Source organism: Cicer arietinum, chromosome 8 (genome assembly GCF_000331145.2).
Source record: "Cicer arietinum cultivar CDC Frontier isolate Library 1 chromosome 8, Cicar.CDCFrontier_v2.0, whole genome shotgun sequence".
Taxonomy (NCBI): Eukaryota; Viridiplantae; Streptophyta; class Magnoliopsida; order Fabales; family Fabaceae; genus Cicer; species Cicer arietinum.
In genome coordinates, this window is record NC_021167.2 from 15,695,967 (window position 1) to 15,708,636 (window position 12,670).

Sequence of the window (12,670 nt, forward strand, 5' to 3'; positions counted from 1 at the left end):
TGCGTCCAATAAGTTCATTTGTGTGAATGGATTAATATTGATGTCATTTTCGTCCTACCTCGACTTATTCTAGTCCAATTAGGGTTTTTAAACAATCTTGTGCATCCAATAAGTTCAGTTGTGTCACACGATTAACATTTAGGTCATTTTCGTCCTCCCTAGGCTTATTGTAGTCTAATTAGGGTTTTTAACAAATCTTTTGCAACCAATAGGTGTGTTGTCTCATTGGATTAACAATTAAGTCATTTTCGCCCACCCACTGCTTCTTCTAGTCGAATTAGGGTTTTTAACCATTCTTGTGCGTCCAATAAGTTCATTTGTTTCACTGGATTAACATTTAGGTCATTTTCTTCGTCCCGAGGGTTATTCTAGTACATTAGCGATTTTAACCAATCGTGTGCATCCAATAGGTGTGTTGTGTCATTTGATTACCATTTAGGTCATTTTCGCCTCCCTAGGATTATTCTTTTCAAATTAGGGTTTATAACCAATCTTGTGATCCAATAAGTTCTTTTGTGTCAATGGACTAACATTTAAGTCATTTTCGTCATCCCTAGGCTTATTCTAGTCCAATTAGTTGTTCTAACCATTCTTGTGCATCCAATAAGTACGTTTGTGTCATTGGATTAATATTTAGGTCATCTTCGTCCTCCCTAGGCTTTTTCTAGTCTGATTAGGATTTTTAACCAAACTTGTGCATCCAATAAGATCATTTGTGTCATTGGATTAAAATTTAGGTCATTTTTGTCTTCCCTAGGCTTATGCTTGTCAAATTAGGATTTGTAACTAATCTTGTGTATCCAATAAGTTCGTTTGTGTCATTGGATTAACATTTAGATTATTTTCGACTTCCCTAGGCTTGTTCTAGTTCAATTAGGGTTTTTAAATAATCTTGTGCATCCAATAAGTTCGTTTGTGTTATTGGATTTACATTTAGGTCATTTTCGTTCTCCCTAGGCCTATTGTAGTACAATTAGGGTTTTTAACCATTCTTGTGCATCCAAAAAGTTTATTTGTGTCATTGGATTAACATTTAGGTCATTTCAATCCTCCCTTTGCTTATTAAAGTCTAATTAGGATTTTTTAAACAATCTTGGGTATCCAATAATTTCATTTGTGTCACTGGATTAACATTTAGGCCATTTTCGTATTCCATCGGCTTATTCTAGTCCAATTATGGTTTTTAACCAATCTAGTGCATCCAATAAGTTCATTTGTGTCACTGGATTAACATTTAGGCCATTTTCGTATTCCATCGGCTTATTCTAGTCCAATTATGGTTTTTAACCAATCTAGTGCATCCAATAAGTTCATTTGTGTCACTGGATTAACATTTAGGCCATTTTCGTATTCCATCGGCTTATTCTAGTCCAATTATGGTTTTTAACCAATCTAGTGCATCCAATAAGTTCATTTGTGTCACTGGATTAACATTTAGGTCATTTTTGTCCTCCCTAGGCTTATTCTAGTCCAATTACCATTTGTAACCACTCTTGTGCATCCAATAATTTCATTTGTATCATTGGATTAACATTTAGGTCCTATTCGTCCTCCCTAGGCTTATTCTATTCCAATTAGGGTTTTTAACCAATATTGTGCATCTGATAAGTTCATTTGTGTCGCTGCATTAACATTTAGGTCATTTTCGTGCTCCCTTGGTTTATTCTAGTCCCATTAGGGTTTTTAACCATTCTTGTGCATCAAATAAGTTAATTTGTGTCATCATTTAGGTCATTTTCGTCCTCCCTAGGCTTATTCTACTCCAATTAGGTTTTTTAACCAATCTTGTGCATCCTATAAGTTCATTTGTGTCATTCGATTAACATTTAGGTCACTTTCGTCCTCCCTAAGCTTATGATGGTCAAAATAAGGTTTTCAACCAATCTTGTGCATCCTATAAGTTCATTTGTGTCATTCGATTAACATTTAGGTCACTTTCGTCCTCCCTAAGCTTATGATGGTCAAAATAAGGTTTTCAACCAATCTTGTGCATCCTATAAGTTCATTTGTGTCATTCGATTAACATTTAGGTCACTTTCGTCCTCCCTAAGCTTATGATGGTCAAAATAAGGTTTTCAACCAATCTTGTGCATCCTATAAGTTCATTTGTGTCATTGGATTAACATTTAGGTCCTATTCGTCCTCCCTAGGCTTATTCTATTCCAATAAGGGTTTTTAACCAATATTGTGCATCTGATAAGTTTATTTGTTTCATTGGATTATCATTTAAGTTTTTTTTTTATCTCTCTAGGCTTATTCTTGTCAAATTAGGATTTTTAACCATTCTTGTGCATCAAATAAGTTAATTTGTGTCATCATTTAGGTCATTTTCGTCCTCCTTAGGCTTATTCTAGTCCAATTAGGGTTTTTAACCATTCTTGTGCATCCAATAGGTGCGTTTGTGTTATTGGATTAACATTTTGGTCATTTTTACCCTCCTTAGGGTTATTCAAGTCCAATTAGGGTTTCTAAACAATCTTGTGCATCCAATAAGTTCATTTGTATCACTGGATTAACATTTAAGTCATTTTCGTTCTCCCTAGGCTTATTCTAGTCCAATTGGGGTTTTTAACGATCTTGTGCATCCAATAGGTGTGTTTGTATCATTGGATTAACATTTAGATTATTTTCTTCCTCCCTAGGCTTGTTGTTGTGAAATTTGGGTTTTTAACCAATCTTGTGCATCCAATAAGTTTATTTTGTTATTGGATTAGCATTTAGGTAATTTTCGTCCTCCCTAGGCTTATTCTAGTCCAATTAGGGTTTTTAACCAATCTTGTGCATCCAATAAGTTTATTTTGTTATTGGATTAGCATTTAGGTAATTTTCGTCCTCCCTAGGCTTATTCTAGTCCAATTAGGGTTTTTAACCATTCTTATGCATCCAATAAGTTTATTTGTGTCATTAGATTAACATTTAGGTCATTTTTCCCTCACTTGGTTTATTCAAGTCCAATTAGGGTTTTTAAACAATCTTGTGCATCAAATAAATTCGTTTGTATCACACGATTAACACTTAGGTCATTTGCGTACTCCCTATGCTTATTCTAGTCCAATTAGGGTTTTTAGCCAGTCTTGTTCTTTTAATAGGTGTGTTTGTATCATTGGAATAACATTTAGGTCATTTTTGTGCTCCGTCGACTTTTTCTAGTCGAATTAGGATTTTCTAGCACAAATAGCATTTTTAACAAAACTTGTGCCTCCAATTATGGTATTAAACATATATTGTGCATCCAGAAAGTTTTCATTTATGTCATTGGATTAACATTTAGCTCATTTTCGTCCTCCCTAGGCTTATTCTAGTCCAATTAGGGTTTTTAACCAATCTTGTGCATCCCATAAGTTCATTTGTTTCACTAGATTAACATTTAGGTCATTTTTGTCTTCCCTAGGCTTATTCTAGTCTAATTTGGGTTTTTAACAAATCTTTTGCAACCAATAGGTGTGTTTGTATTATTGGATTAACATTTAGGTCATTTTCATCCTCCCTCGGCTTATTCAAGTCCAATTAGGGTTTTTAACCAATCTTGTGTGTCAGATAAGTTTATTTGTGTCATGGGATTATCATTTAGGTTATTTACGACCTCCCTAGGCTTATTCTAGTCCAATTAGGGTTTTTAACCAATCTTGTCCAACCAGTAAAGTCATTTGTGTCATTAGATTTACATTTAGATCATATTCGTCCTGCCTAGGCTTCTTCTAAGACAATTAGGATTTTTAACCAATCTAGTGAATCCAATAAGTTCATTGGTGTCATTGGATTAACATTTAAGTTGTTTTCGTCCTCCATAGGCTTATTCTTGTACAATTAGGGTTTTCAACCAATCTTGTGCGTCCGATAAGGACATTTGTGTCTTTGGATTATCACTTAGGTTATTTACGTCCTCCCTTTGCTTATTCTTGTTAAATTAGGGTTTTTAACCAATCGTGTGCATCCAATAAGTTCATTTGTGTCATTGGATTAACATTTAGGTCATTTTTGTCCTCCCTAAGCTTATTCTAATCCAATTAGGGCTTTTAACAAATCTTTTTCGGCAAATTACTTCATTTGTGTCGTGAGATAAACATTTAGGTCATTTTCGTCCTCCCTAGGCCTATCTAGTCCAATTAGGTTTTTAAACCAATCTTGTGCATCCAATAAGTTTATTTGTGTCATCCGATTAACATTTAGTCACTTTCGTCCTCCCTAGGTTTTCAACCAATCTTGCAAAAATAAGGTTTTCGTCCACCTTAGGCTTACTCTTGTCAAATTAGGATTTTTAACTATTTTTTTTGTATCCAATAAGTTTATTTGTGTCATTGGATGAACATTTAGGTCATTTCCGTCTTCCATAGGCTTATTCTTGTCCAATTAGGGTTTCTAAACAATCTTGTGCATCCAATAAGTTCATTTGTGTCTTTGGATTAACTATTAGGTCATTTTTGTCCTTCCTTTTTCGTCCTCCCTAGGCTTATTCTTGTCCAATTAGGGTTTCTAAACAATCTTGTGCATCCAATAAGTTCATTTTGGTCACTAGATTAACATTTAGGTAATTTTCGTTCTCCCTAGGGTTATACTAGTCCAGTTAGGGTTTTTAACCAATACGAGTGTTTGTACCATTGGATTAGCATTTTGGTCATATTCTTCTTCCCTAGTCTCATTCTTGTCAAATTAGTGTTTTTAACCAATCTTGTGCATCCAATAAGTTCATTTGTGTCTTTGGATTAACTATTAGGTCATTTTTGTCCTTCCTTTTTCGTCCTCCCTAGGCTTATTCTAGTCCAAATAGGTTTTTTAACCAATCTTATGCTTTCAATAAGTTGATTTTAGTCACTGGATTAACGTTTATGTCATTATCGTGCTCCCTAGGGTTATTCTAGTCCAATTAGGGGTTTTAACTAATCTTGTGCATCAAATAGGTGTGTTTGTATCATTGGATTAACATTTAGGTCATTTTCGTCCTCCCTAGGCTTATTCTTGTCAAATTAGGGATTTTAACCAATCTTGCGCATCCAATAAGTTCATTTGTGTCATTAGAGTAACATTTAGATTCTATTCGTCCTCCCTAGGCTTATTCTAGTCCAATTAGGGTTTTCAATTAATCTTGTGCATCCTAAAAGATCATTTGTGTCATTGGATTATCATTTAGGTTGTTTTTGTCCTCGCTAAGCTTATTCTGGTGAAATTATGGTTTTTAACCTATCTTGTGCATCTAATACGTTCATTTGTGTCATTGGATTAACATTTAGGTCATTTTTGTCCTCTCTAGGCTTATTCTTGTCAAATTAGGCTTTTTAACCAATCTTGTGCATCCAATAGGTGTGTTTGTGTCATTGGATTAACATATTGGTGTGTTTCTTCCTCCCTAGGTTTATTTGTGTCATTGGATTAACATTTAGGTCATTTTTGTCCTCTCTAGGCTTATTCTTGTCAAATTAGGATTTTTAACCATTCTTGTGCATCAAATAAGTTCATTTGTGTCATCATTTAGGTCATTTTCGTCCTCCTTAGGCTTATTCTAGTCTAATTAGGGTTTTTAACCATTCTTGTGCATCCAATAGGTGCGTTTGTGTTATTGGATTAACATTTTGGTCATTTTTGCCCTCCTTAGGGTTATTCAAGTCCAATTAGGGTTTCTAAACAATCTTGTGCATCCAATAAGTTCATTTGTGTCACTGGATTAACATTTAAGTCATTTTCATTCTCCCTAGGCTTATTCTAGTCCAATTGGGGATTTTAACGATCTTGTGCATCCAATAGGTGTGTTTGTATCATTGGATTAACATTTAGGTTATTTTCTTCCTCCCTAGGCTTATTGTTGTGAAATTTGGGTTTTTAACCAATCTTTTGCATCCAATAAGTTTATTTTGTTATTGGATTAGCATTTAGGTAATTTTTGTCCTCCCTAGGCTTATTCTAGTCCAATTAGGGTTTTTAACCAATCTTGTGCATTAAATAAGTTCATTTGTGTCATTGGATTAACATGTAGGTAATTTTAATCCTCCTTAGGCCTATTCTAGTCCAATTAGGGTTTTGAACCATTCTTATGCATCCAATAAGTTTATTTGTGTCATTAGATTAACATTTAGGTCATTTTTCCCTCCCTTGGTTTATTCAAGTCCAATTAGGGTTTTTAAACAATCTTGTGCATCAAATAAGTTCGTTTGTATCACACGATTAACACTTAGGTCATTTGCGTACTCCCTATGCTTATTCTAGTCCAATTAGGATTTTTAGCCAGTCTTGTTCTTTTAATAGGTGTGTTTGTATCACTGGAATAACATTTAGGTCATTTTTGTGCTCCCTCGACTTATTCTAGTCGAATTAGGATTTTCTAGCACAAATAGCATTTTTAACAAAACTTGTGCCTTCAATTATGGTATTAAACATATATATTGTGCATCCAGAAAGTTCATTTATGTCATTGGATTAACATTTAGCTCATTTTCGTCCTCCCTAGGCTTATTCTAGTCAAATTAGGGTTTTTAACCAATCTTGTGCTTCCCATAAGTTCATTTGTTTCACTAGATTAACATTTAGGTCATTTTTGTCTTCCCTAGGTTTATTCTAGTCTAATTTGGGTTTTTAACGAATCTTTTGGAGTCAATAGGTGTGTTTGTATTATTGGATTAACATTTAGGTCATTTTCATCCTCCCTCGGCTTATTCAAGTCCAATTAGGGTTTTTAACCAATCTTGTGCATCCAGTTAGGTCATTTGCGTCATTGGATTAACATTTAGATCATTTATGTCATCCCTAGACTTTTTCTAAGCCAATTAGGACTTTTAACCAATCTCGTGAATCCAATAAGTCCATTTGTGTCCTGGGATTATCATTTTCGTCCTCTGTAGGCTAATTTTAATCCATGTAGGGTTTTTAACCAATCTTGTTTGTCAGATAAGTTTATTTGTGTCTTGGGATTATCATTTAGGTTATTAACGACCTCCCTAGGCTTATTCTAGTCCAATTAGGGTTTTTAACCAATCTTGTCCAACCAGTAAAGTCATCTGTGTCATTAGATTTACATTTAGATCATTTTCGTCCTGCCTAGGCTTCTTCTAAGGCAATTAGGATTTTAAACCAATCTAGTGAATCCAATAAGTTCATTGGTGTCATTGATTAACATTTAAGTTGTTTTCGTCCTCCATAGGCTTATTCTTGAACAATTAGGGTTTTCAACCAATCTTGTGCGTCCGATAAGGTCATTTGTGTCATTGGATTATCATTTAGGTTATTTACGTCTTCCCTTGGCTTATTCTTTACAAATTAGGGTTTTTAACCAATCGTGTGCATCCAATAAGTTCATTTGTGTCATTGTATTAACATTTAGGTCATTTTTTTCCTCCCTAAGCTTATTCTAATCCAATTAGGGCTTTTAACCAATCTTTTTCGTCTAATTACTTCATTTGTGTCGTGAGATAAACATTTAGGTCATTTTCGCCCACCCTTGGCTTATTCTTTACAAATTAGGGTTTTTAACCAATCTTGTGCATCCAATAAGTTTATTTGTGTCATCCGATTAACATTTAGTTACTTTCGTCCCCCCTAAGCTTATTCTTGCAAAAATAAGGTTTTCAACCAATCTTGTGGATCCAAGAAGTTCATTTGTGTCAATGGATTAAGATTTAGGTCATTTTCGTCTACCTTAGGCTTAGTCTTGTCAAATTAGGATTTTTAACTATTTTTTGTGGATCCAATAAGTTTGTTTGTATCATTGGATTAACATTTAGGTCATTTTCGACCTCCCTAGGCTTATTCTAGTTCAAATAAGGTTTTTAACCATTCTTGTGCATCCAATAAGTTTATTTGTGTCATTGGATTAACATTTAGGTCATTTCCGTCTTCCATAGGCTTATTCTTGTCCAATTAGGGTTTTTACCGATTGTTGTGCATCCAATAAGTTTATTTGTGTATTTGGATTAACATATAGGTCATTTTCGTAGTCCAATTAGGGTTTATAAGCAATCTTTTGCATCCAATAAGTTCATTTTGGTCACTAGATTAACATTTAGGTAATTTTCGTTCTCCCTAGGTTATACTAGTCCAGTTAGGGTTTTTAACCAATAAGAGTGTTTGTATCATTGGATTAGCATTTTGGTCATATTCGTCTTCCCTAGGCTCATTCTTGTCAAATTAGTGTTTTTCACCAATCTTGTGCATCCAATAAGTTCATTTATGTCTTTGGATTAACTATTAGGTCATTTTTGTCCTTCCTTTTTCGTCCTCCCTAGGCTTATTCAAGTCCAAATAGGGTTTTTAACCAATCTTGTGCATCCAATAAGTTCATTTGTGTCATTAGAGTAACATTTAAATTCTATTCGTCCTCCCTAGGCTTATTCTAGTCCAATTAGGGTTTTTAATTAATCTTGTGCATCCTAAAAGATCATTTGTGTCATTGGATTATCATTTAGGTTGTTTTTGTCCTCGCTAAGCTTATTCTGGTCAAATTATTGTTTTTAACCTATCTTGTGCATCTAATACGTTCATTTGTGTCATTGGATTAACATTTAAGTCATTTTCATCTTCCCTAGGCTTATTCTTGTCAAATTAGGCTTTTTAACCAATCTTGTGCATCCAATAGGTGTGTTTGTGTCATTGGATTAACATATTGGTTTGTTTCTTCCTCCCTAGGTTGATTCTAGTCCAATTAGGGTTTTTAACAAATCTGGTGCATCCGATAAGTTCAATTGTGTCTTTGGATTAACATTTATTTCATTTTCGTCCTCCCTAGGCTCATTCTTATCAAATTAGGGTTTTTAACCAATCTGGTGCATCCAATAAGTTCGTTTGTGTCATTGGATTAACATTTAGGTAATTTTCGTCCTCCCTAGGCCTATTCCAGTCCAATTAGAGGTTTTAACCATTCTTGTGCATCCAATCAGGTGTGTTTATGTCATTGGATTAACATATTGGTGTGTTTCTTCCTCCCTAGGCTGATTCTAGTCCAATTAGGGGTTTTAACCAATCTTGTGCATTCGATAAGTTCAATTGTGTCTTTGGATTAACATTTACGTCATTTTCGTCCTCCCTAGGCCCATACTTGACAAATTAGGGTTTTTAACCAATCTGGTGCATCCAATAAGTTCATTCGTGTCTTTCGATTAACATTTAGGTCATTTTTGCCCTCCCTAAGCTTATTAAATTCCAATTAAGGTTTTTAAACAATCTTGTGCATCCAATAAGTTCAGTTGTGTCACCCGGTTAACGTTTAGGTCATTTTCGTCCTCCCTAGGCTTATTCTAGTCCAATTAGGGTTTTTAAACAATCTTGTGCATCCAATAAGTTCAGTTGTGTCACACGGTTAACATTTAGGTCATTTTCGTCCTCCCTAGGCTTATTCTAGTCCAATAAGAGTTTTTAACCAATCTAGTGCTTCAAATAGGTGTGTTTTTAACCCTAGGATTAACAATTAGGTCATTTTGACCCACCCACTGCTTCTTCTAGTCGAATTAGGGTTTTTAACCATTCTTGTGCATCCAATAAGTTCATTTGTTTCACTGGATTAACATTTACGTCATTTTCGTCGTCCCGAGGGTTATTCTAGTACATTAGCGATTTTAACCAATCGTGTGCATCCAATAGGTGTGTTGTGCCATTTGATTACCATTTAGGTCATTTTCGCCTCCCTAGGATTATTCTTTTCAAATTAGGGTTTATAACCAATCTTGTGATCCATTAAGTTCTTTTGTGTCAATGGACTAACATTTAAGTCATTTTCGTCATCCCTAGGCTTATTCTAGTCCAATTAGTTGTTCTAACAATTCTTGTGCATCCAATAAGTACGTTTGTGTCAATGGATTAACATTTAGGTCATCTTCGTCCTCCTTAGGCTTTTTCTAGTCTGATTAGGTATTTTAACCAAACTTGTGTATCCAATAAGATCATTTGTGTCATTGGATTAAAATTTAGGTCATTTTCGTCTTCCCTAGGCTTATGCTTGTCAAATTAGGATTTGTAACTAATCTTTTGTATCCAATAAGTTCGTTTGTGTCATTGGACTAACATTTAGATTATTTTCGACTTCCCTAGGCTTGTTCTAGTTCAATTAGGGTTTTTAAATAATCTTGTGCATCCAATAAGTTCGTTTGTGTTATTGGATTTACATTTAGGTAATTTTCGTTCTCCCTGGGCCTATTCTAGTACAATTAGGGTTTTTAACCATTCTTGTGCATCCAAAAAGTTTATTTGTGTCATTGGATTAAAATTTAGGTCATTTCTATCCTCCCTTTGCTTATTAAAGTCTAATTAGGATTTTTTAAACAATCTTGGGTATCCAATAAGTTCATTTGTGTCAATGGATTAACATTTAGGCCATTTTCGTATTCCATCGGCTTATTCTAGTCCAATTATGGTTTTTAACCAATCTGGTGCATCCAATAAGTTCATTTGTGTCACTGGATTAACATTTAGGTCATTTTCGTGCTCTCTTGGTTTATTCTAGTCCCATTAGGGTTTTTAACCAAACTTGTGCGTACAATAGGTGTGTTTGTATCATTGGATAAACAATTAGGTCATTTTCGTCCTCCCTAGGCTTATTTTACTCCAATTAGGCTTTTTAACCAATCGTGTGCATCCTATAAGTTCATTTGTGTCATTCGATTAACATTTAGGTTACTTTCGTCCTCCTGAAGCTTATGATGGTCAAAATAAGGTTTTCAACCAATCTTGTGCATCCAAGAAGTTTATTTGTGTCATTGGATTAACATTTAGGTCCTATTCGTCCTCCCTAGGCTTATTCTATTCCAATTATGGTTTTTAACCAATATTGTGCATCTGATAAGTTCATTTGTGTCATTCGATTAACATTTAGGTTACTTTCGTCCTCCTGAAGCTTATGATGGTCAAAATAAGGTTTTCAACCAATCTTGTGCATCCAAGAAGTTTATTTGTGTCATTGGATTAACATTTAGGTCATTTTTGTCCTCCCGGCTTATTCTAGTCCAATTACGATTTGTAACCACTCTTGTGCATCCAATAAGTTCATTTGTATCATTGGATTAACATTTAGGTCCTATTCGTCCTCCCTAGGCTTATTCTATTCCAATTATGGTTTTTAACCAATATTGTGCATCTGATAAGTTCATTTGTGTCACTGCATTAACATTTAGGTCATTTTCGTGCTCCCTTGGTTTATTCTAGTCCCATTAGGGTTTTTAACCAAACTTGTGCATACAATAGGTGTGTTTGTATATTTGGATAAACAATTAGGTCATTTTCGTCCTCCCTAGGCTTATTCTACTCCAATTAGGTTTTTTAAACAATCTTGTGCATCCAATAAGTTTATTTGTGTAATTGGATTAACATTTAGGTCATTTTCGTTTTCCTGAGCTTATTCTAGTCCAATTAGGGTATTTAACCAATCTTGTGCATCCTATAAGTTCATTTGTGTCATTCGATTATCATTTAGGTCACTTTCGTCCTCCCTAAGCTTATGATGGTCAAAATAAGGTTTTCAACCAATCTTGTGCATCCAAGAAGTTTATTTGTGTCATTGGATTAACATTTAGGTCATTTTTGTCCTCCCTAGGCTTATTCTAGTCCAATTACGATTTGTAATTACTCTTGTGCATCCAATAAGTTCATTTGTATCATTGGATTAACATTTAGGTCCTATTCGTCCTCCCTAGGCTTATTCTATTCCAATTAGGGTTTTTAACCAATATTGTGCATCTGATAAGTTTATTTGTTTCATTGGATTATCATTTAAATTTTTTTTGATCTCTCTAGGCTTATTCTTGTCAAATTAGGATTTTTAACCATTCTTGTGCATCAAATAAGTTCATTTGTGTCATCATTTAGGTCATTTTCGTCCTCTTTAGGCTTATTCTAGTCCAATTAGGGTTTTTAACCATTCTTGTGCATCCAATAGGTGCGTTTGTGTTATTGGATTAACATTTTGGTCATTTTTGCCCTCCTTAGGGTTATTCAAGTCCAATTAGAGTTTCTAAACAATCTTGTGCATCCAATAAGTTCATTTGTGTCACTGGATTAACATTTAAGTCATTTTCGTTCTCCCTAGGCTTATTCTAGTCCAATTGGGGATTTTAATGATCTTGTGCATCCAATAGGTGTGTTCGTATCATTGGATTAACATTTAGGTTATTTTCTTCCTCCCTAGGCTTATTGTTGTGAAATTTGGGTTTTTAACCAATCTTTTGCATCCAATAAGTTTATTTTGTTATTGGATTAGCATTGTAACACCTCGTTTTTCAAAGCGAGGGTATATTTTTTTTTTTCAAAAGAATTTAAAATAAAGCAGAGCAATAAATAAAGAAATGCCTTTGGATAAATAATTGAGTCATTATAATTTACAAGCAGCGGAAAAGTCACTCCAATTATAAATCCAAACCATTTACACAACAACAAATGGTACATGTAACCCATTGAAAATAACATGCCAAGCTGACAATATTAGTATAGGTACAGTCTTCCATTTTAAAATAAATACAATACAAAAGAAAGACATCTGATCCCTCTATGCCAACCTAATCTGATCATATTTCAACACAACTAAACACCCTGAGTAATCTCCACGCGCCCCGTGAGATCCTCCTAACGTAGCTGCAGTCAAGCGTTCCCATCTCCATTCCCGTCCATAGGGTACGAATTGGTAGGATCGTCCTGACTCTACTCTGAGGGCGAAGCCCATATTTCCACAATAATTGTAAAGGTCACCAACCGAAAATAACAG